This window comes from Oryx dammah, unplaced genomic scaffold, assembly GCF_014754425.2.
Source record: "Oryx dammah isolate SB20612 unplaced genomic scaffold, SCBI_Odam_1.1 HiC_scaffold_3, whole genome shotgun sequence".
Classification (NCBI taxonomy): Eukaryota; Metazoa; Chordata; class Mammalia; order Artiodactyla; family Bovidae; genus Oryx; species Oryx dammah.
The window spans coordinates 59,898,908-59,923,720 of NW_024070187.1; the positions used below are offsets into that span (position 1 = coordinate 59,898,908).

Genomic DNA, 24,813 nt, shown 5'->3' on the forward strand with positions numbered 1-24,813 from the left:
GTGTTTTTCCCATGAGTGATAAGAATGACGTTCATTCTTAAAGAGTTAAATTTGTTTTGGGGTGAGAAGCTGGTAATTAAGTTGACCTGAGGGGAGGAATGCGATGGTAATTATGGTTTTCTCATTTCAGTTCTCTGCATTCCCCTGGAATGAAGGAGAGAAAGGGTAGTGAGAGAAATAGTTTCATGATGAACAAGCAGCATTTTCATGATAAATTGCTGTTTTCAGTCTTAAAAATCTACTTGTGTTTAAGTACCACATTTGTAGACCAACTTTCTAAAGACATAATGGTCACTGAGGTGATTCTATTTTCTGGAGAATTGTTAAGCAAATCCCTGGTTCTTCTGAACCTACCCAGCTAAAACCAGTAAAACTCAAATGTTCACATGTAGTCAGATTCAGGATTCTTCTTCCTGCATTGATATGTTTCATAATTCTTGGCAACTAATTTTTATTGCTTAATTGTTGTTACCTTTCGCTAATAAGAAAAAGGTGGAAGATCAAAAGGATGAACAAACGTTAGTTCTAGAAGCACCACGGTGCGTATGTCTGGGCTCACACATGTGCCCTCACATACACACGTGTACATGTACAGGTACATGTGTGCACAGAAAGCTGAGGGTATTTGTGGCTTAGTAACAATGCTTTGGTTGTTTTCATTGTAGTGCCTTCTGTGCCTGTGGTCTTGCAAAAAACAATTAGAAAAATGTCAAGAATTTAACCAGGCTCCTACTTAGACTCTGATGATTTGCTTCACAGTCATATGACAATGACTAATTGAAATTTGATGCAACAACAACAACAAAATTACATCTGAGAACTGTGGGGGTCATTAATTAGGTACATGGTTTAAGCGAGTTAAATGAAATGGATTTTTTTAAGTTGTAAGAATTGCTATTTCTGCAGGTGCATTTTATTTCCCATACTGGTTAGTAGTACATTGATAATTAGTTATTAAAAATCTTTCTAATTTCATTCTTCAGAATCAGGTAGCCAAGTAAGTCAATACATAGATAGTTAAATTTGGAAGAAATGGATTTAAATAATCTAATTAAAAATCTGTATATTATGTATATTAATATTATATGCATTATGTGTACATGTATTAGTTATTTTAAAACTTTTTATTAAATCCATCTCTTTCAAATGTCAAGGCCATTGCTTTAATGAAGCTGACAGATATCTGTTTGGCCCCAAGCATATGGCATCTCCAGACCTTGGAAGTCTAATATATAATAATATTAGAGGAGCAAAACTTACAGCAAGAAGTCAAGGAAGGCACCAGTGAAACCCACATGGCTGCAGGAAGCAGCTCTCAGTCCGGAAGCTAAGGAGAGAAGGGTTTTATAAATATTAATTTAAACCATGAATCATAAATAATTTGAACAAAATTAAGGTTTGAGACACGTGCATTGATGTTTATGTTGGTGTCTTCTAGCAGATCAAGCATTGTTCTATACCTGTTGCCTCTACTTTGGAACAAGCAGGCCATGTGATTCAAGAGAACCAGGGGACCTCTGTTGCTTTACTCCTATTTATACCCCTAACTTTTCCTCCTTCTTTTTTTTCATTTGAATTTCCTTCCCATTTTATCCTTTCCATCATTTCTCTGTTTTCTTCTTCTTTTCCAAGTAATGGTTTTCCACTTATCTCATCCTATATCACTTATATTTTCTTGACTGATTTGTTATTGTGATACTGTGATTTGTAATAAGCAATACGTATTTGGACTTTGTCTGTTTCTGGCACGGAGCACCTAAAACCCTTGGAATTTCCTAAGCCATAAGAACAATGGAAACGTCTTTTGTTATAATACTTGGTCTTCTGTCATCAGTTCCTGAAATGGCTCCAGTTCTATAAAGGTAAAGGAGTATCTTGTTCTTTATAACAAGCTCCTTTCAGCCCCACCTGGATGAGGTAACTTTTGGAAAGTCCCAAAGATGGGGGCTGGTTGCCAGGGGAACCAACCTCATGATGAGAGAGTTGGAACTTCAAGTCCCACCCCACTGACTTCCAGAGAGGGGAGAAGGGTTGGAGGTTGATTGAGTTGCCCATGTCAGTGATTTAATCAATCTTGCCTATGTAATGAGGCCTCCATAAGAAACCAAAAGGATGTGATTCAGAGAGTTTTCAGATTGGTGAACACATGGAGATCCCAGGAGAGTGGCATACCCAGACAGCATGGAAGCTCTATGTCCCTCCCCACATACCTTGCTCTATGTACTTCTGAATCTAGCTGTTCTGAGTCCTTTATAATATTCTTTATAATAAATTGATAGACCTAAGTAGGTGTTTCTTTGTGTTCTGTGAGCCACTTTAGCAAATTAATCAAACCCAAGAAGGAGATCTTGAGAACCTCTGGTTTATAGCTCGTTGTTCAGAAGCCCAGCTGACAACCTGGACTTGAGACTGATATCTGAAATGGGGGCAGTCCTTTTTTTATTAATTTTTTTATGGGGACAGTCTTAATGAGACTGAGCCTTGATCTGGGACATCTGACACTATCCCCAGGTGAAGAGTGTCAGAACTGAGTTAATTGCTTGCTGGTGTTGGAAAGAACACACAGTGGAGTTATCTTTAGTCCAAAAAAATGCTTATTTATGTATAATTAATTACTGCCCATTCACTCATGATTCCTTAATCTACAAATCTGGTCAAGCTCTTTTTTTTCCTTTTCTCTTCTCCAATTACCACCAGATCAACATCTCCAAAATCCAGTGCACAAATTGGGGTACCAACAAGAAACAGAACTGCTACCCTTCTGTGCCCTTTCCCCATCCTGTTAATGTTCTTCCAGAGTTTGCTCTTCAGATCTAGCATCTGCTTGCTTTCTACACTGATGTTCCTGTCTGTCTTTGTGACCTCAACTCTTCATAGCATTGACCCAAGTCATCACTTTTCACCAAGTTTCTTCTCCTGAACTCCAGGTCTCTTATTCTGTGTATTGGACAGCTCCATCTGGATGTCCTACTGAACATCTCACACTGTTCATATTCATGTTAGACTTAAATGACCACTGCTGCCCACCGATGTCAGTAATGCATCATAAACATGCAGTTGCCCTAGTTGAGCTATTAAAGAATGTGGCAACTGTCTTCTGTCTGTCTGCTGCTGCTGCTAAGTCGCTTCAGTCATGTCCGACTCTGTGCGACCCCATAGATGGCAGCCCACCAGGCTCCCCGGTCCCTGGGATTCTCCAGGCAAGAACACTGGAGTGGGTTGCCATTTCCTTCTCCAATGCATGAAAGTGAAAAGTGAAAGTGATGTCGCTCAGTCATGTCCGACCCTCAGCAACCCCATGGACTGCAGCCCACCAAGCTCCTCCGTCCATGGGATTTTCCAGGCAAGAGTACTGGAGTGGGGTGCCATTGCCTTACAATGACAGTTCAATAATTGAAATGGTACATATCGGGTATATTTGATTTTAAATTGCAAAGTTGGTCTCAGGCCTATTGAAATGAAAATGCTTGTGATTCTTTGTTAATTCCAAACTGATCAGATTATTATATTTCCTACCAGTTTAAAAAAAAAAAAAAGTAAAAGGCAGGTGAAGCTAATTATACCATTTTTTATTTCCTTGCCATATACATTGCGTTTGCATTTTGTTGGCCTCTCGATAAGGCCTAGAGCAGGTCTTCCTTATCTCTTACCTAGATTATTACCGTCAACTCATAGGTCCTCAAATGTTATTCACTGTCATGTATGAAGCCTTTTCTCATGACACTTCTTATGAGTATATCTCTCTCTGCTCTTCTTGACTAAATCTTATTTACTTATCAAGACCCAATGCAAAATCACCTCCTTTGTGAAGCCTGTAGTGTTTATGGTCCGTATGATCTCTTTTATAGAATACTGTTAGCATCTCCTGGTTTGTGAGAAAATGAGTTAATAGAGACAAAAAAGACAGCTGTATTGAAATATGATCCGTGGAGTAAGATTTTTGAATAACTATTGTTAATAGTTTGCAATTCAAGGTGTGTAAATAATTTAGTATTCATGTTTAAGCACTGTAGCTAGCTTTAAGATCATACAAACAGTAAAAACTGAGGTAGATCCAATGCCTATAATGGGTGCAGTGATTAACAGGTGTCCTAGGGATGCACAAAGAAGTCACAGCATCACCCTGATGGAGTGTCTACCAAAATCTTTAGCCGACATGCAATTCTGAGGAGACAAATCAGACCAGTCCAAATTGAGGGACATTCCTAAAACAACTGGTGTGCGTTCCTTAACTCTGCCAGTGTCATTGAAGATACCTTCCCCGCCCCCAGCTGTTGCAGATGAAAGGTGGCTAAGGAGATATGACAGCCAAATGCCATGTCTGACCCTTGACTGAGAACGAGCAACTGTACTAGACACATTGGGACAGTTGGGGAAATTTGAGTGCAGATTGAATATTAGATAACAGTGTTTCCTCAATGTTGAATTTCTTTCACATGTTAGCTATCTTGTCAAAGACAGTGGTGGATATAGGGGAATATTCTTGATGTTAGATGAATAAAAGCTAGAGTCTTTAGACATGAAATGTCACAACATGTACAACTAATCCTCAAGATGTTCAGCAAAAAGAGATTTGTGCATATAATGTGTAATTTTATATACACATACACATGGAGAGATGGAGGGAGGGAAGGGGAGAGGCAGGAAGGGACCGAGGGGAATGTGGTAAAATCTTGTATCTAGATAAAGGATATACGGTTGTCGTGGTGCCGTTCTTGCAGGATTTGGGTAGGCTTGAAAATTTACAACATAAAGCATTGGAGATTGAAACATTAATTCTCTTATCTGTTTTGAGAAGGAAAGGGGACTGCAGGTGAGTCGTAGATTTGAAGGTAGCAGAGACGATCTTGGATATGTAGAGCTACAACCTTTTGTGTGAATGTATTCTTCACATGACATTTCTTCCACCCATATTTGTGACACTCAGGAAAGAACAAACAGCATTCCTCAAGTGTATCTGCAGACTTCTAGGTTGGTTAGTACTTTGTCAGGGAGTTGACAGGTCACTGACCGTCTACCCGTTAAGCAGTCCTTAGTAGCAGGGGCCATGGAGATCTAAGAAGTATGGCCAGAGGGATCTCCATGCCTGGAACCCATGCCTGTGTGACTTAATGGCCTGGTGCTGAGAAAAATCCATTAAGATGGCCCAGCTGCTTGACTTGAAGATAAATAGAAAAGTGTGTTTTCACATAGCAATCCCAAATTATAAACATGTGTAGATTTACACAGGCATGAATAGGTGTATTTTAGCCCCTGAGTTGAGCTGTGGTTACAAAGAATTCAGGGGTGAAGGTGTTAAAACAAAGTAGTTGAAAATCATTTCCTGGCAAGAATGCAAAGACCCTGGATCTGGGTCTGTGTTTCTTCTGTAACGATTGCTGACATACGCAGCCGCATGGTGACTGCCTGCAGATGCTTGCATTCTTTTTTAGGTGTGAGTGACACTGTTAGCTGTTGCCAGAGAGAAGGACCTCAAATTTAGGTCTTTGGCATAGCAACAACTTTTAAAAACCCTGCCCTTTATTCAGCCACTTTGACAGTATTGTGTAATCAAGCCACATCCTAAAACTTGGTTTAAAGGTGGTTAGAGATCATGGTAAATTCTGTTTCATCCAGAAACATCAGACTGTGTGCAGGAGACATATATGTATGAAATTCTTACTTGCAATAGGAATTTGGACATTAAGTCTTTTCTCACCCAGACTTTAGTTTTTACAGCCTGTGTGTGTGTGTGTGTGTGTGTGTGTGTGTGTGTAATTGGCAATAGGTATTTGTGTGTTGTTGCTGTGTGTGTCTGTGTGTGTGTGTGTGTGTCTGTGTGTGTGTGTAACTGGAAATAGATATTTGAGGATTCTGACCTTGGGTGCTGAACTCTCCTAGGGCTGTCATGAAATATTTGCTTGATCTTGCATGTGAATCCAAGAGGATGAAAGCAGAGAAGAAAAAGAATTTTACTGCAGGAAGGGCATCTTAGGTATATTTGTTTTACAGGTGAAGAGGGGTCCGTAGAGGGGATGATCACACAGACAGTAAAAGCTGAGATGAGTCCGAAGCATAGACCACCTTTCTCTGTGGTTATATTACTCACAAATACTCCCAGTTGAAAATGGAGCGCATGTAAATGACAACTATTTTACGTCTTGTGAGAAGGACGGGACAAACAACAAAGACTTACTTTTTCAGCTCATCTCTTTTTGGGTTTCTGCTGTCCAACATCTTTAAAATATCTTTCCAAGCTCTGTGAAAGGGCTCACTTCACCTGATAAATGCTGGGAATTTGCACTCAGTGAAGCTCAGTAGGCCCTAGCAGGAAGGTAACTGGTAGAATTATCCTACCATTTAGTTACTCTGATCCACTCAAAAATTCATTCTTTAGGAAAAACAGGTATTTTTCTAATCAAAAGATAAGATTTCAAATATGCTTAGAGCTGAGTTTTCTCAAATGGATAAAAATGTAAGTTCCCATAAACTTTGTGGACTTTAGGAGGCTTCCAAAAGGTATCTGCTTTATTTCATGAAAGCGATACCAGAGCAGTTGATGTTTCATTGTTTGAGAGAGGTCAGAAAAGGAGGAATGATGAAAAGGCAGTGGCAATTTCCACATTGTGAGAAGATTAAAAAAATATTGTTTTGGACAAAGGTAAACATAGGAAGCTATTGAAAGCTGAGTAGTATGAGTGAAAGGCCCTTATTCAAACTTCATAATTTTAGGAAGATGACAGTGCAACAAATTTGAGTCCCAGATGTTTTGAGTGTCTACCTGCCAAGAAGTGGTTTCCTGCAAATCCTAACTGGAGATTAGCTCTTGTCTGTCTCAGTTCATCCTTGTCAATGTCTTATATTTTAGGTTTCTATTTTATAGTTTCATTTAGCATGTTTTCCATCCCTGCAACAGTTTTATTATGGGTCCCCCCAGAAGAAGCTGGCCAGGGTTCCGATCTCTGCCTCTGTTTCTCTTCCAGTCAAGTGATTGTTTCAGGCCAGGAAGGAAGCAGAAAAGCAAAGAGGGAGGCCAGGGGTGTGAGTCCCCGTAATGACAACCATCATATTAATATATTAAAACCCACCTGTATACAAGGTGCAAGGTGTATCCTTCTTGATCTTTACAGTTTCCCTGTGAGGCAGTTATTGCTGTGCCTTTACTATAATCTCAGGAGACAAGGGTGCTAAGAAGTGGGTTACCAGCTTTCCAATAAAAAAGAGGTGATATGGAGATTTGGACTCTGATTCATCCAGTTATCGACTCTGTCTTTTCTACTGTGTTACACTATCTCCATGAGGCCTTATAGTAGACCACCAAACCTCAGCACTCCTGAATATCTGTTTGGAGGCAACAGTCTCTAAAGATATCTCATGCTTTTAGAAGACCACCTCTCATCCTTCTCATTTAAGATCTGTTAATTTCATCAAACTGAGGCAGTGGTGTATTTTAAAGAGCCCTATAAATGTAAGATTTCTCCTATCCTATGAAAGCGATTTCCATGTGGCTGCACCTCAAGCATCATAGTCAATGAAGCACCAGTTCAACAATTGATGTTAATAGGGGAACTTTAGACATCTTTACTGTTGTTCAGTCACTAAGTCATGTCTGACTGTTTGCAACCCTGTGGACTGCAGCATGCAAGCTTCCCTGTCCTTCATTATCTCCCAGGGTCTTTCCAAAAAATGTCATAGAGTGATTCCATTCTAACTTGCCGTAAAACTTGCTAAAATGCCCTCTTCTTGCTCTCCTCTCTGTGTCTTTCTGTACACACACACACACACACACACACACACACACACACACACACACACCACACACACACACACACCCCTCTCATTCTTGCCAGCACTCCCTACAAATCTTTCCCACACCAACCACCTGAGGTTGTCCAGACTCACACTCTACTGGCTCTTGTCTCTCTACTCAACCTTTTCTCTGCCTCCACTACCCCTCTGCCTTTTCAGGTGCAAATCAATCCAGCTAGGCTCAGCACCTTTCAGTGCCTCCCCAGAATCATGATTCTGATTCAGGACAACAAAGGTTCGGGAAGATGCAGATGCAATTCTCCTTCATCGGCAGGCAGAGACCGGAGACTTGGAACACACCCACTCTGTGTGTTTTTCCTGAGGCAGTTGTATGGTGTGCTGGGGGTAGGGCTGGGGGGAGGGTGTCTCTGGAGGTGGTCTTGCTCTTCCTTGGGAGCCAAGTGGAAACTGGTGTTTGAATGATGCTCTGTACGTAGGAGGTACATTTCACTGAAGGAAATGAAGAGACCTTGTAAAGAATCTCAGCCAAAATTGAATTTAATGACACACGTTCCTTTATCCTCATCCCTGGCACAGTAACAGAAACCTCAGTTGTGTTTCCACACCACACACAGAAGGAATGCTCAATTTGCTACTCTCGGGTTGGGTGCCAAAACCGAGCCCAAGCAGGAGTGGTGGTTAGCCTTTTAGTAGCTTTAGACATTAAAAAGTGCAAACTGGAGGGGAAAACAACAATAAAACCCACGCGCTCCTTGGTACACTTGATCCTGCATTCAGTTAAAAGGTGGACTATGAACCTAGGGGGGATTTCTTTGTTCAGTGCCTCCTAAGTCAGCATGGCTTGTATGCTGCCAGGGGTAACAGTTTCCACAGGTACCTTCTAAAAGTATTGATTGTTTCAGGTCCATTCAGTTCAGTTCAGTTCAGTCGCTCAGTCATGTCCGACCCTTTGTGATCCCATGAACTGCAGCACGCCAGGCCTCCCTGTCCATCACCAGCTCCCGGAGCCTACCCAAACTCATGTCCATTGAGTCAGTGATGCCATCCAGCCATCTCATCCCCTGTTGTCCCCTTCTCCTCCTGCCCTCAGTCTTTCCCAGCATCAGGGTCTTTTCAAATGAGCCAGCTCTTCACATAAGGTAGCCAAAGTATTGGAATTTCAGCTTCAACATCAGCCCTTCCAATGAACACCCAGGACTGATCTCCTTTAGAATGGACTGGTTGGATCTCCTTGCCATCCAAGGGACTCTCAAGAGTCTTTTCCAACACCACAGTTCAAAAGCATCAATTTTTCGGTGCTCAGCTTGCTTTATAGTCCAACTCTCACATCCGTACATGACTACTGGATAAACCATAGCCTTGACTAAACAGACCTTTGTTGGCAAAGTAATGTCTCTGGTTTTTAATATGCTGTCTAGGTTGGTTATAACTTTCCTTCCAAGGAGTAAGTGTCTTTTAATTTCATGGCTGCAGTCACTATCTGCAGTTGATTTTGGAGCCCCCCAAAATAAAGTCAGCCACTGTTTCCACTTTTCCCCCATCTATTTGCCATGAAGTGATGGGACCAGATGTCATGATCTTAGTTTTCTGAATGTTGAGCTTTAAGCCAACTTTTTCACCCTCCTTTTTAACTTTCACCAAGAGGCTTTTTAGTTCTTCACTTTCTGCCGTAAAGGTGATATCATCTACATATCTTTGGTTATTGATATTTCTCCCAGCAATCTTGATTACAGCTTGTGCTTCATCCAGCTCAGAGTTTTTCGTGATGTACTCTGAATATAAGTTAAATAAGCAGGGAGACAATATGCAGCCTTGACATACTCCTTTTCCTATTTGGAACCAGTCTGTTGTTCCATGTCCAGTTCTAACTGTTGCTTCCTGACCTGCATACAGGTTTCTCAGGCCCCTTATCTTGTCAGATAACTTTATATAAGGGCTTCCCAGGTGGTACAGTAGTAAAGAATCTGCCTGCAATGCAGGAGTGTGGGTTTGACCCCTGGGCCAGGAAGATCCCCTGGAAAAGACAACCCACCCCAGTATTCATGCCTGGAAAATCCCATAGACAGTGGAGCCTGGCAGGCTACAGTCCATGGGTTACAAAGAGTTGGACACAACTAAGTGACTGAGCACGCACACATACAACCTTCTATAGCTGTCCACTGCGTATAAGGAATAAAATTCAGACAGCTCAGAAAGGCATCTAAGGCTTTCCGTGAGCTAAAGGAATGTTCTAGGTATATCACCCACTACACATTATCACTCTTAGGAACCAGGATTACAGTTAACTTACTACCTAAACCAAAAGACTTGGCACACAGTGAATACAGAAATAAAAGTGTATCAGCTGGTAAGAGCCATTCTCCACAGTGAGCTGGACCAGGAGAATATTGATGGCCACTGGAACAGGCTGGCTTGTGGTTATCTGCTGAGTGCTTGGACCAATAAGTTAGTCTCCTTTTCCATATTGTTTGAGTACTTGGGAAGACTCAGTAAGAGGTTTTTTTGGTTTTGGTTTTGGTTTGGTTCTTTCTACTCATCCTGTGTTTATTATCTGTTTTCTGATTTTCTTATTTGGTGAGTGTATATCAGTTATCCACTGCTGTGAAGAACCCACCTGCCAATGTAGGAGATATATACTCCAGTATTCTTGCCTGGAAAATCCCATTGACAGAGAAGACTGGCGGCCTACAGTCCATAGGGTTGCAAAGAGTCAGACATGACTGAAGCCACTTAGCATGCACACACACATGCTATGTAACAAACTACCTCTGAATTTAGTGGTCTAGAACTAACATCAAAAAAGATGTCCTTTTCATCATAGGGGACTGCAATGCAAAAGTAAGAAGTCAAGAGATCCCTAGAGTAATAGGCAAGATTGGCCTTGGAGTACAAAATGAAGCAGGGCAACTTAACAGTGTTTTACCAAGAGAATGCACTGGTCATAGCAAATACCCTCTTCCAACAACACAAGAGATGATTCTACACATGGACATCACCAAATGGTCAATACCAAAATCAGATTGATTATATTTTTTGCAGCCAAAGATAAAGAAGCTCTATACAGTCAGCAAAAACAAAACTGGGAGCTGACTGTGGCTCAGATCATGAACTCCTTATTGCCAAATTCAGACTTAAATTGAAGAAAGTAGGGAAAACCACTAGACCATTCAGGTATGACCTAAATCAAATCCCTTATGATTATACAATGGTTGTTTGAGGAGGCCTTACTAATGGCTGAGGAAAGAAGAGAAGAGAAAGGCAAAGGAAGAAAGGAAAGATATATCCATCTGAATGCAGAGTTCCAAAGAATAGCAAGGAGAGGTAAGAGAGCCTTCCTAAGTGATCAATGTAAAGAAATAGAGGAAAAAATAGAATGGGAAAAACTAGACATCTCTTCAAGAAAATTAGAGATACTAAGGAAAAGACTCTGATGCTGGGAGGGATTGAGGGTAGGAGAAGGGGACGACAGAGGATGAGATGGCTGGATGGCATCACTGACTTGATGGACGTGAGTCTGAGTGAACTCTGGGAGTTTGTGATGGACAGGGAGGCCTGGCGTGCTGTGATTCATGGGGTCGCAAACAGTCGGACACGACTGAGCGACTGAACTGAAACTGAACTGAAGGGAACATTTCATGCAAAGATGGGCACAAAAACAAAGGACAGAAACAGTATGGACCTAACAGAAGCAGAAGATATTAAGAAGAGGTGGCAAGAATACACAGAAATGTCAGATAACCATGATGGTATGATCACTCACCTTGAACCAGACATCCTGGAATATGAAGTGAAGTGGACCTTAGGAAGCATCACTACGAACAAAGCTAGTGGAGGTGATGGAATTCCAGTTGAGCTGTTTCAAATCCTAAAAGATGATGCTGTGAAAGTACTACACTCAATATGCCAGCAAATCTGGAAAATACAGCAGTGCCCACAGGACTAGAAAAGGTCAATTTTCACTCCAATCCCAAAGAAAGGCAATGCCAAAGAATGCTCAAACTACCGCACAATTGCATTCCTCTCACACGCTAGCAAAGTAATGCTCAAAATTCTCCAAGTTGGCTTCAATAGTATGTGAACTGAGAACTTTCACATGTTCAAGCTGGATTTAGAAAAGGCAGAGGAACCAGAGATCAAATTGCCAACATCCTTTGGATCATAGAAAAGGCAAGAGAGTTCCAGAAAAACATCTACTTCTGCTTTATTAACTATACCAAAGCCTTTGACTGCATGAATCACAATAAACAGTGGAAAATTCTGAAAGCGATGGGAATACCAGACCACCTGACCTGCCTCCTGAGAAATCTGTATGCAGGTCAAGAAGCAATGGTTAGAACCAGACATGGAACAATGAACTAGGTCCAAATTGGGAAAAGGGTACATCAAGGCTGTGTATTGTCACCTTGCTTATTTAACTTATATGCAGAGTATATCATGTGAAATGCCAGGCTGAATGAAGTACAAGCTGAAATCAAGATTGCCAGGAGAAATATCAATAACCTCAGATATCAGAAGACACCATCCTTGTGGCAGAAAGCAAAGCGGAACTAAAGAGCCTCTAGATGATAGTGAAAGAGGAGAGTGAAACAGCTGGCTTAAAACTCAATATTCAGAAAACGAAGATCATGGCATCTGGTCCCATCGCTTCATGGCAAATAGATGGGGAAACAATGGAAACAATGAGAGACTTTATTTTCCTGGGCTCCAAAATCACTGCAGATGGTGATTGCTGTGATGAAATTAAAAGACCCTTGCTCCTTGGAAGAAAAGCTATGACCAACCTTGACAGCATATTAAAAAGCAGAGATGTTACTTTGCCAACAAAGTTCTGTCTAGTCAAAGCTATGGTTTTTCCATAGTCATGTATGGATGTGAGAGTTGGACTATAAAGAAAGCTGAGCACCAAAGAATTGATGCTTTTGAACTGTGTTGGAGAAGACTCTTGACAGTCCCTTGGACTGCAAGGAGATCCAACCAGTCCATCCTAAAGGAAATCAGTTCTGAATATTCATTGGAAGGACTGATGCTAAAGTTGAAACTCCAATACTTTGGCCACCTGATGCGAAGAACTGACTCATTTGAAAAGACCTTGATGCTGGAAAAGATTGAAGGCAGAAGGATAAGGAGATGACAAAGGATGAGATGTTTGGATGGCATCCCTGACTCAATGAACATGGGCTTGAGCAGGCTCTGGGATTTGGTGATGGACAGGAAGGCCTGGCGTGCTGTAGTCCATGGGTCGCAAAGAGTCAGACATGACTGAGTGACTGAACTGAAGTTAGTAGTCCAAAACATTTACTATTCCAAAGTTCCTGTGGATCTAGAATCTGGGCTTGGCTTAGTTGGGTTAGAGTTTCAGGATGTCCCACAAAGCTGCCATCAGGTAGTGGCTGCTGTCATTTTACTACTTGACTAGGGAAGGATCTGGTTCTAAGCACGCTCAGGTGGATAGCAACAAGATTTGTTTTGTTGCAGGATGTTGGCCAAAACCATCTTCAGTTCTTTGCCATAAGGGCCTATTTACATAGAACAACTCACAGTGTGATAGCTTGCTTCATGAGGATAAGCAAGCAAGAAGAACCAGAAAAAGAGAGAGAAAGATACTGAGAGAGAACAAACAAGATGAACATCACAATTATGTATAACCTAATCTCAGAAGTCACATTTCCTCACCTTGGCCATATTCTATTGATCAAAAACAAGTCACCAGGTCTAGCCCACACTCAAGGGGAGGAGACTGCACAAAGACTTGTGTACAGGAAGAAGAGATCACTCAGAGGTATTTAAAAACTGCCTCCACAGTGAATGAAATGATTGTCCTAATCTGCTGAGAAACAGAGGGCATGGATTTCTTATTCTCCTGAAAAAGCATCCTTTATAGTTATAGTACTTTAACAATACTACAGTTTTCCTTGGACCACCTCCTTTACGTGACATCTAAGCTCTGTTTCCCAGTTTTCATCTGCACATATACACTAGAAATAGATGGTTTGTTCTCTCTTGCCTTCCAAGTGAAAATCCACCATGATTCAAGACATAATTCCATAATTCCAGCCTTCCAGGGGAATCTCCTTCTAGAGGCAAATAAGGTCTGATAGAGGGAGACTGTGCAATAGTAATGAAATGTTAATATGCAAGGAAGAACAAAAAGTTTCTGTTTGAGAGTAAGAACTTTGAAAGGTATGGATTCTGAATATACTGCGAAGTCGCTTCAGTTCAGTTCAGTTCAGTCACTCAGTTGTGTCCGACTCTTTGCAACCCCATGAATCGCAGCACGCCAGGCCTCCCTGTCCATCACCAACTCCTGGAGTTCACTCAGACTCACGTCCATCGAGTCAGTGATGCCTTCCAGCCATCTCATCCCCTGTTGTCCCCTTCTCCTCCTGCCCCCAATCCCTCCCAGCATCAGAGTCTTTTCCAATGAGTCAACTCTTCGCATGAGGTGGCCAAAGTATTGGAGTTTCAGCTTTAGCATTTCCTTCCGAAGAAATCCCAGGGCTGATCTCCTTCAGAATGGACTGGTTGGATCTCCTTGCAGTCCAAGGGACTCTCAAGAGTCTTCTCCAACACCACAGCTCAAACACATCAATTCTTCGGTGCTCAGCCTTCTTCACAGTCCAACTCTCACATCCATACATGACCACAGGAAGAACCATAGCCTTGACTAGACAGACCTTAGTCAGCAAAGTAATGTCTCTGCTTTTCAATATGCTATCTAGGTTGGTCATCACTTTTCTTCCAAGGAGTAAGCGTCTTTTAATTTCATGGCTGCAGTCACCATCTGCAGTGATTTTGGAGCCCCCAAAAATAAAGTCTGACACCGTTTACACTGTTTCCCCATTTATTTGCCATGAAGTGATGGGACCAGATGCCATGATCTTCATTTTCTGAATCATATCCTACTCTGTGCAACCCTGTGGACTGTAGGGTAACCCCCCAGGCTCCTCTGACCATAGGATTCTCCAGGCAAGCATACTAGAGTGGGTTGCCATGCCCTCCTCAAGGATCTTCCCAACCCAAGGTTTGAACCCACATCTCTTATGTCTCCTTCATTGGCAGGCAGGTTCTTTGCCACTGGTGCCACCTGGAAAGCCTGGGATCTAAAGACGTATCTACAATTAGAGAAGACTATTGGGGTTGGAGAAGGATGGTCTGGCCTCAGAGGATGGAATGAGAAAGGCTTTGAGCACAGGAACCTGGGTCTTGTCTGCAAGTGGCTTTTTGTATGTGGCTGCAGCTGGATCCCAGGGTCCCTGAAAGAAATCAATACTGTCGAAAGAGGACCAGGAATAGTAGGTTGAGACAGAAATGCTGTCTGGAAGTGTTTGGGCTCATCTACAGTAAGAGCCACTGCAAACAAAGGAATCTTGTGTTCCAGATAACTTTGGTGGCCATATGGAAAGTAGATTATGGGACACGACCAGCAACCAAAGTCAGTTAGGAGACAAGTAGTCCAAACAAGAGGGACTAAGGTTAAGTAGGAAACACAGTTAAGTTAAGGACTTAACTTAACTGTGTCTCCTACTTAACCTTAGTAGAATCAGTGAGAGTGGAGATGAGGACACCGGATTTATGGTTCTGTGTTTTTCACTGATAGTAATGTTCCCTTAATTGTAAGACATACTATTTAAAAATTATATGACTAATTTTTAAAATTCATTAATTAAATTATAACACAATGTTAACATATCAGCAATGGAAAGATGCATCATTATTTTAGAAGTAAAAAAATTATACAACTTGGAATTAATGAAATATAATAAATAATCTTAGGAAGACGACATCTACATTTTGGATTTCAGCAACTTGGCGAATAGTGATGCCAGTAATATACATCATGGAAACAGGGGATGAGAAATGGGTTCCAAGAGAAAAGATGAATTCTGTTTTGGATGTATTGAGTTGGCTACCTTTAAGAGATTCTTGTACAGATGTCTGGCAGACAGTTGGAAAATGTTGGTTTGGAACTCATGAAAAAACGTATAAGAAATTGGACTAGGTTAATGAATGGCTGATTTTAAATTTAAATCCTTATGCTGAAGTATATATGAAGACACATTCTTTCTTTTTCTATAAACACAAACTTTGAAGTCTTCCCCCCCAACAAATTATAGTGTGCTCTTAGCAGTGTTTGACTTTCATTGGAAGGGGAGGTTGGGGAGGTTGGGATGATGAAAGAAGTTTGAGACCACAGGAGTCATTAGCAGTTGCACTTAGATATAGAAATCATGAGAGATAGTAACTTAGATTTTCACATAATTAATAGTTTATTGAGATGTAATATCCAACCAATCTCATACCCTCTAGCCTTTCTTATGCCCTTGATTCTTCACTCTTAATGCTTGATAAGCACATTAATTTGCCACCATAACAAAGTATAGCAGATTGGGTGCCTTAAAGGAGAGAAATGAAATCAAGCAGAGGCAGGGTTGGTTGCCTCTCTCTTTAGCTTGAAAATGGCGATCTTCTCCATGGGTCTTCACTTGGTCTTCCTCTGCACTTTGTATCCTAATTTCATTTTTTAAAATAATGACACTGATCAAACTGGATTAGGGCCTGCTTTAAATGACCCAGTTGAACATAATCCCTTCTTTGAAGTCACTGCCTCCAAGTACAGTCACAGATCTGAGTTACTGGGGGTTCTGACTTCAACATATCAATTTGGAAAGGGGACACAATTCAGTCCATACCAGTGAGTGAGCCAGTCAAGGAATGAAATTCTTATTCACATGGTTATGAATGCCTAGACATGCTAGTTGAAGTCTAATATCCCTTTATACACCACAAATTATTTTTCCACGCTTGTTTCCATAATTATTTTATGTCTCTGCAGAGGTGGAAGGTTTTATATATAGAAGTGCTGTAAAGCTTTTTTTTCCTGCCCCCCCCCCAACTCCCACTTCCTATCCGGGGGTTGGGGGGACACATTCTTTGAAAAAAGAAACCACTTATTCTCCCTTATCGTTCATTGAACAGCATTTAGCAAAGTTTGTGACATTACATCAGTTCCTTACTTTCTTTCCCCTGAGGAACAGACCTTCAATTAAGAACTGTGAGGAAAAAATATTCATAATAGCAGGAAATACATATTTCAGACTAAGTCTTACTTCTTTTTTTTCATAGTCATAACTTTTATAAAGAAGGAATTTCTGTGGAACTAATTTAAAGCAAGTTCTTCAAACCCAGATTCATAGGGATTCTGTGGTTTGACAACAGGAAAAAACCTTTAAATACCTGAAAGTATTGTATGGTAGAGTAAGATCCTGCTAGGTTGAAACAAATTCTCTTCAAATATGCCATCATCTGAGATTGTTTTGTAGGAAGTTTGTGTTGGCAAGCACCTCAAAAGAACTTGCTGGACAGCTCTTTTGTAATTAGCTGGCTTCCTGCTAAAATCTTAGGTCTGCCTTCATCTCAAAATGGACGTAAAAATTAGTTTCCCTCTCTGTCATTCTCTCCACAAAATAAAATATGGTATTTCTGAGTAAAAAAATCTGTTGTTTTTATTTTTGAAAATTAACTTTATTCAGTTTAATGTTTTGATTTGACTTATTTTCCCTATATTTAATAAGAGGATGATTGATATGGTGTTACGGCAATGGGGTTTATCTCAGCGGTCTTCCTCCCCAAAACCCGTAATCCCAATCTAACCGTGAGAAAAATATCAGACAAACCCAAATGGAGGAGCAGAATCCTTGACCAGCACTTCTCAAAACTGTCAAGGAAAGTCTGAGAAACAAGGAAAGTCCAGAAGAAGCTTAAGAGAAATGATGATTATAATATGGTGCCTTTGATGGATCTTGGAACAGAAAAAGTACATTAGTGGAAAACTAATGAAACCCAAATAAAACCTGAAGTTTAGTTAGTGGCAATGTACCAATGTTTGTTCATCAGTTGTGATAAATGGTACTAACCACTGTTGAGTAATATCAAATACCAGAACACAAGTTATAATGGACTATCTTTGCAATTTTCTGTAAATTTAAAAACTATTTTAAAATAAAAAGTTTACTTAAAACCTAGACTGATGATAAACATAAAATAAAACATAATGCAAGGATTCTATAAAATAGGCAATGAAACACAGAAGTTATTAATAAATGTTAAATGTCAGCCCACCACTTGATGTATTGGTATCAATAAATGGCAGGATACCAGTGAGTCAGTGGGCATATCAATCTAATAAACTTTTATAAATGATGAATGGGCTGTAAACACTGTGTTTTATAGTGTTTGAAAATTCCAAACAGTAAATCCACACACGATGTTTCTGCTCACATATTTCATGATTCCCGTTTTTTAGAATCTGCACAAAGAAATATTTTATGCCCTTTAGGGAGGTTTAATAAAAAACAACAGGTGGGAAATGGGTTTTGCAGTAGCATGAACGGCCATAACCATAAATACTAGTACCTGAGAATTACCCCAGCAGAGGATTGTAAACACATTAATCACTCGACAGTACAGAAATTCCATCCTCAGATGTCATCTCAGTTTCACGCACAAAGATGAAATGCTTCCATTTAAATTCAAAACCCTGAATGGATATGATGATCCTTTATTTTCATGGGAAATCATGGAGTGAGTTCCCCAGTGTCCTCATCTATAAAATGGGATTGATTAAATCTCATCTCAGGATCGTGGGATTAAATAAGATGATACATGTAAAATGCCTAACATGGTGGATGGTGCCTCGTCTGTTTTCAATATATTCTAGCTGTGTTTATTATTTATTATATTCATGATTTTTCTGATAGCCTGAAATTTTTATAACTAGAAGCTATTTAAAGAGGTTTTTTAAGTTTTTTATTTTATATGTTACTTTAATTGGAGTATAGTTGGAGTACAGTGTGTTAGTTTCAGGTATACAGCAAGGTGCTTCATTTATACATATTCATATATTAATTCTTTTCCAGACTCTTTCCCTCACATAACTTATCACAGAAAGTGAAAGTGTTAGCCACTCAGTCGTGTCCAGTTCTTTGTGACCCCATGGACTGTAGCCTGCCTGCCAGGCCCCTCTGTCCATGGAATTCTCCAGGTAAGAATACTGGAATGGGTAGCCATTCCCTTCTACAAGGGATCTTCCCAATCTGGGGATCGAACCCAAATCTCCGAGTCTCTTGCATTGCAGGCAGGTTCTTTACCATCTGAGCTACCAGGGAAGCCCCGTTGTCACAGAATATTGTTCCAAATGAGGAAACTGAGACTCAGAGGGCAGTGACCTGCCTGGGGTCATGAGGCTGCTTTCTTCCAGAGCTGCGACATGAACTCCCCTCCCTCCGGTCCCAGGGCCCTACTGCAGATCCAGGTTTACCCATTGCACTGAGTGCTGACTCCGCAGCAGCTGCTGCCACAAAGCTCTCCTGCAGGATTGCCCTGGGCATCTCTACGTCTAGGGGATTCTGTCCCCCTTCCTCAGTGGGAGCAGAACTCTCCGCCTCCCTCCCCAATAGGTGTGGCAATCATGCTCTCTTCCAGTTAGTTCTCTTTCACTGCATCAGCATTTCAGCTGCTGCAGCCTGCTCGGGGCAGAGCAGGGTTTGCTGTGCTGAGGACTGTTTTCAGAAAGGAGATGTAAGGGCATTTTGGCTGCTGTGTGGGGGCTGACTGGAGCACCCAGGACAGATGCCCTACCTGCCTCCCAAGTGTGGGTATGCTGGAGTTGTATGTGGACTATGAGGCCGTGGAGGGGTAAGTAAAACCCATTATGAGAAAAATACACGATGATGGGTGTCCATGAGTGAAGGAAGGAAGCTATTTAGATTTTATCACTTTTAGGTTTTTTTTTAAAACGTTCCTTTGTATACATTTATGATATGGCTAGAATACACCAAAATTGCTTTCCTATGGAGTTTACCTTATCCCCTGATATTTTTACCACCTGTTTCTTTTAATGAAGTTTTCTTATTGTCTAAGGAAAGCATTATTTTTTCCTTTTGGGGTGTGTCATGGAAGGCATATAGATAAAAAGTCAAAATAAAGAGGATTTCTCAAGAACTTTGGTGAATTAAAAGCAACTCGGCTACATCTTAAAAGACGTATTCCTCAGTAGCACGTGGTGTCCTGGGGAAGATGTGATGGCATACCTGTGAGGTTTTGTTTCACCCGAGTTCCCCTCATATTCTGCTTTCTTCCACTGCCCTCTTTGCTTTCTGAAAATGTCTATTTCTTAAAATGAGGAGGGAAAGAATTGAGGAGAAAATTGAGGGGGGTGCGGTAGAGGATGGTGAGTCTGGGGTCAAAGGCTACTCATTTCAGCCCAGCCCACTCTTGTCCTTCAGAGTCAATATTTACTGCAGGATAGCGAAGGGATGGAGGTTATTTCTGGACAATTCTCTAATAAAATCCTGTCAGAACTGTCTGAATACTAAACGCTTCATGGCACTGATTATCTAGGGGAAGGAAATTTTCCTCAGTCAAATTTATGAGACTGGGTGGAAAACAAAGCTGAAACGGAGCCTGGCGAATCCCCGTGGCAAAATGATTCATCTTTGTGGAGTTGGAAAATCTATTTTTATCACCTTTATTCAGCCAACTCCTTGATTTTATTCCCTCGCTGAATGCCTGCTATTTCCTCCACGGTGCTGAATAGCCCAAATGTGTCGGAGTCTGAGCTCCTCTTCGGGCTCTCGCCAGCCGGGCTGATTCAGCAGCCTGAGGAGAAGCGGGTTGCTCTGCACGGCGTGGGTGGGTGCAGAGCGGTGTGAAGGTCAGGTCACCCCGAGCCACGCGCTTTGGCTCAGGGTGCACGCCACTGCACTCTCCTGCCTTTTGCATCAGGTAGTGGGGAGGGTGGTTGTGAGCCACTCAGTCGTGTCCAACACTCTGTGACCCCACGGACTGTAGCCCACCAGGCTCCTCTGTCCATGGGATTTCCCAAGCAAGAGTACTAGAGTGGGTTGCCATGCCCTTCAGGGGATCTTGCTGACCCAGGGATCGAACCCAGATCTCCCGCCTTGGAGACAGATTCTTTACCATCTGAGCCCCCACGGAAGCCCAGAGGGTGATTGGGTGACCATAATTCTTGCTGAGAAGACCTTTCCAAGGGTGGGAAGAAGGGCAGAAATCCAGCAACTCCATGTGGTTTGCCTTTATGCTGTGAAGCAAGCATGAAAAGATTGCCAATACCCTCAGTCTAATAATAGAATGGAAACACCGTTCTACTCATTTCCCTGTCTCTGTTTAGGTTTTTATCTATGCCATTTCAAGTTGCTGCACATTTCACCGGCTCTTGCAAGAGTCCCATGTGATGCTAAGAAGATTGGTGATTGTTTACAGTAATAAAGTTTACAAGACAAAGATGAAGGAAAAGAACCAGTTCTTACTAAGGTTCCTTGTCTAACTAAATCTGCCAGCTTACTGTTTGGAAGAATTGGCAAAGGGCGGTTAGAAATCTTGACTATTATATGAACAGTGTTTGTAGCTGTATGGGGGTGGGATTTTTGGCTTCTGGCAGAGTAGGCACTCAATGCATACTTTACAGAATGAATGGAAGGATACCATTCCTCACAGCCTTCTTAGCTTCCTTAACCTTACCCTTAGCCTTCTTAATAGCTGTCCTTCAGGAGACAGTGCAGAGTGGTCATTAGGAACTGGCATTCTGGAGGCAGATGGCCTAAATTCAATTCCAAGATTTGCAACTTCTTAGCTGTGCTCTGTGGCAGGTTACTCAGTCATTTGAGGCCTTTGTTTCCTTGTCTGTAAAATGGGAATAATACAGTGACTACCTTATATGGTTTTCAGTAAATAAGTCATTATAAAAGTCTAGAATTTTTCCTGTAAGATGGTTCAAGATGTGAAGAGGGGGTTAAAAAAAAAAAAGCAGGAGGAGGTGGTTGAGGAGGATTGGTTAGTGGAATGAATTGGGGAATCTTTGAGATTTTGACCCTTTTTGGTTCATTCATTCCCTTAAGTCATGATGCCAGTGATTTATAAACCTTCCTTTGCTCAGTAGAGAAGATAATTTGAGAATAAGAATAAAATGGAATTTAGAGGAAAAACATTACTTTCAATCTCTCAATAAATAGTTATTGAGCTCCCCCTACTCTGTGCAAGGTGCTAAACGATGGATTACCAAGTGTTGAAACTAATCGTCATTGTCCTTGCTCACATGGATGCTATAATCTAGACTCTTGGGCATTATGAACTTATTGACTCAGCTGCTGTGTTTCTTTTTCTCTGTTCAAAAGATATGTTGAGTAGATGTAAAAGGACGATCAAACTTAGCTCCCAGTAGTGAGTGAGGGTGAGGAAGTAGCCAGAGAGTAATGTGTGGCTTCCCAGGTGGCGCTAGTGGTAAAAAACCCTCCTGCCAATGCAGGAGATGCCAGAGACTCTCTCTGGGTCAGGAAGATCTCCTGGAATGGGAAATGGCAACCCACTCCAGTATTCTTGCCTGGAAAATTCCATGGACAAAGGAGCCTGGTAGGCTACAGTCCATGAAGTGCTAAAGTCCATGGAGTCACAAAGAGTCAGACACGACAGAGCACTCACACACAGTGCATGTATGGAATGGCATTCAGAGCCCAGCTCAAAGGCTGTATAAAGGTAGATATATGCCCATGCTACATATGCGAGATATGTAGCATGGGCGTTGGATTGACCCACGAAACTGGAGCAGCATCCAAAGTGGTGGTATGTATGAAAAGTGAAAGTGAAGTCGCTCAGTCGTGTCCAACTCTTTGCAACCCCATGGACCGTACCGTACCAGGCTCCTCTGTCCATGGAATTCTCCAGGCAAGAATACTGGAGTGGGTAGCTATTCCCTTCTCCAGGGGATCTTCCCAACCCAGGGATCGAACCCGGGTCTCCTGCATTGCAGACAGACGCTTTACTGTCTGAGCCACTCAACCTCTAAAATATAAAGGAGCACAGGTAAGGAGTAAAACAGTAAGAGAACCAAAGCAGTGATAACAATGATAAGAGCCATAAGTAGAACAAAGACTGGATTTCTTTGAGATTATCTTCTCTTTTTAGCACCTGGCAGGTGGGCTTCTGTTTGGTCTTCTTCAGAACCTGGAGCTTCACGTGTCTTGGAAATACAAGGATGTGTGTGAGCTACTAAGCTGCATGTAGTTTTGCTGGTCTGTAGAATATTCTGATATTTTAATTTGGTGGTTACCTCTCTTTTTTTTCCTTTTGAGAACAACAGTGTTTGAAGACCTGCCCCTTCCTTACACCATTCATTCACCATTGTCACATATATTTTTGAGGAGCAGTTTTAACCGTAGGTGCCCTATAGCCGAAACCCAGTGAGTTACCAGTGTGGATTGTGGAATGCGATAATTAGCAATTTTTCATTCTGCTTTCATCTGTGTGGCTGGATTAATTCCTGGGGTCTCTGTCTTCTGGACACAGTCATTTCTTCCACAGCAGACGTCTGTGAAGAAACCGAGGTTACGAAATGACTGGGGTATGTTTTACATGGCTGTATTCAGCTCCTTCTGTTTGATTCCCATGTCTGCTTTGGCAGGGATTTCCAGAGTTTTTCTGTGGGTGATGCCAGAGAATGACTTTGGTAAACAGCCCCCTGGCTGCTGTTGGCTGGGTCCCCGCAGACACCATAAAGGACACAACTTGAAAAGTCACTGAGGTTCCCCTGTCCTTCCTAGAGCTGCTCCAGCCTTACTGTGTTGTGCGCAGCAGTAGGGAAACTGGTCTGTTTGCTCTCTCTTTCTCGGCTGCCCTGTGAGCGAGTGGAGTTCCAACTGTGTTGAGTTTCCCTTTCCTCTTAATATACATCTTGGGATTTTCATCCACCCCCGACTCTGTTGGAGTCTTTTTGATAGAATCTCATTTCATCTTCGTCATTTCTGTTTCAGTTTTTCACTCCCCGAACAACCAGTCTTGAAGTTCTCGATTTATTTATTTTATTCAGGCTGTTGCTGCTACATTCTGCTTTTAGGAATATGAACAAGCTTAGTAAATTATTCAATATAAATGAATATGGATATATATATTCTACAGATGTCAATATGTATATATTTATTTATTTATCCTGATAAAGTTCTAAGGATAGGAGGCTTTTGCTCTTAAACTATTCAGCCGAAGTAATTAAAGATAGAAACATTTATATATGTGAGTTAAGCAGTAAAAATTCATACAAAAAAAGAAGTCCTAAGAGAAAAACAGATTTAAGTAGATTTGTTAAAAGACAAAAAGAAGGAAGGAAAGAGAAATCTGACTGTCTAGCAACTGAGCATCCCTTTGTTTACAACTCTCTCTCTTTTTTTTAATCTTAAATAGCATGTGCTGCTTACTTCCTGAAGTTGACCTATTTTCCCTGTTCCTCTCTTCTTCCATTGCCATAAAACAAGTATTTATGCAGTTTATTGCCACATTGGTATTTCAGTGGCATCCAGAAATCCATGCCATCTAATACATTCCGTTACACTGTGAGCAAATCTGATACAGACATTGTCTTAAGTCAGAGGAGAGTCTTCCGTCAGTGCAGGTATTAACAGTTAGGAGAGAAACTTACTATAATGTGTTTATATGAATTAACACATTGACAGTAAAAACTAAATAAATTATAAAATATTCCTCACATCATGCTTAAAGGATTATCTCTTTTGATGATAACAAAACTGGTTACTAAATATAATGGTCAAGGGGTCAGTTGACCTTCAAAATAATTAACTGGCGACTTCCCCAGTGGCTCAGACAGTAAAGCGTCTGCCTACAATGTGGGAGACCTGGGTTCAATCCCTGGTTCAGGAAGATCTGGTGGAGAAGAAAATGGCAACCCACTCTAGTATTCTTGTCTGAAAAATCCCATGGACAGAGGAACCTGGTAGGCTACAGTCCATGGGGTCCCAAAGAGTGGGACACAACTGAGTGACTTCACTATCGTTTTTTGGCAAACAACACATTGGTTCAAAAAAAGCTAATGGCAGAAAGTTTGTGATTTGTGAGGGAGAGCATAACCTGTGCCACTGTGTCTGAGATTCTGGGGATAATTCTGTTGGTGGATTCAGCATCTCTTTCCCCAGAAAGGAGTATTTGTCCCTAAGACAAGTGGTATCTTTCAAGGCAAAGAGTGTCTATCTTGGCTAAAGGCAT

The 24,813-nt window shown here is 41.3% G+C and overlaps 1 protein-coding gene across 21 annotated transcripts in view; it reads left to right on the forward strand.

Annotated features, from left to right (window-relative positions):
• Positions 1 to 24,813, forward strand: part of LIMCH1 (LIM and calponin homology domains 1) — a 356,942-nt gene that overhangs the window by 172,185 nt on the left and 159,944 nt on the right. The gene's annotated exons all lie outside the window — the stretch shown is intronic.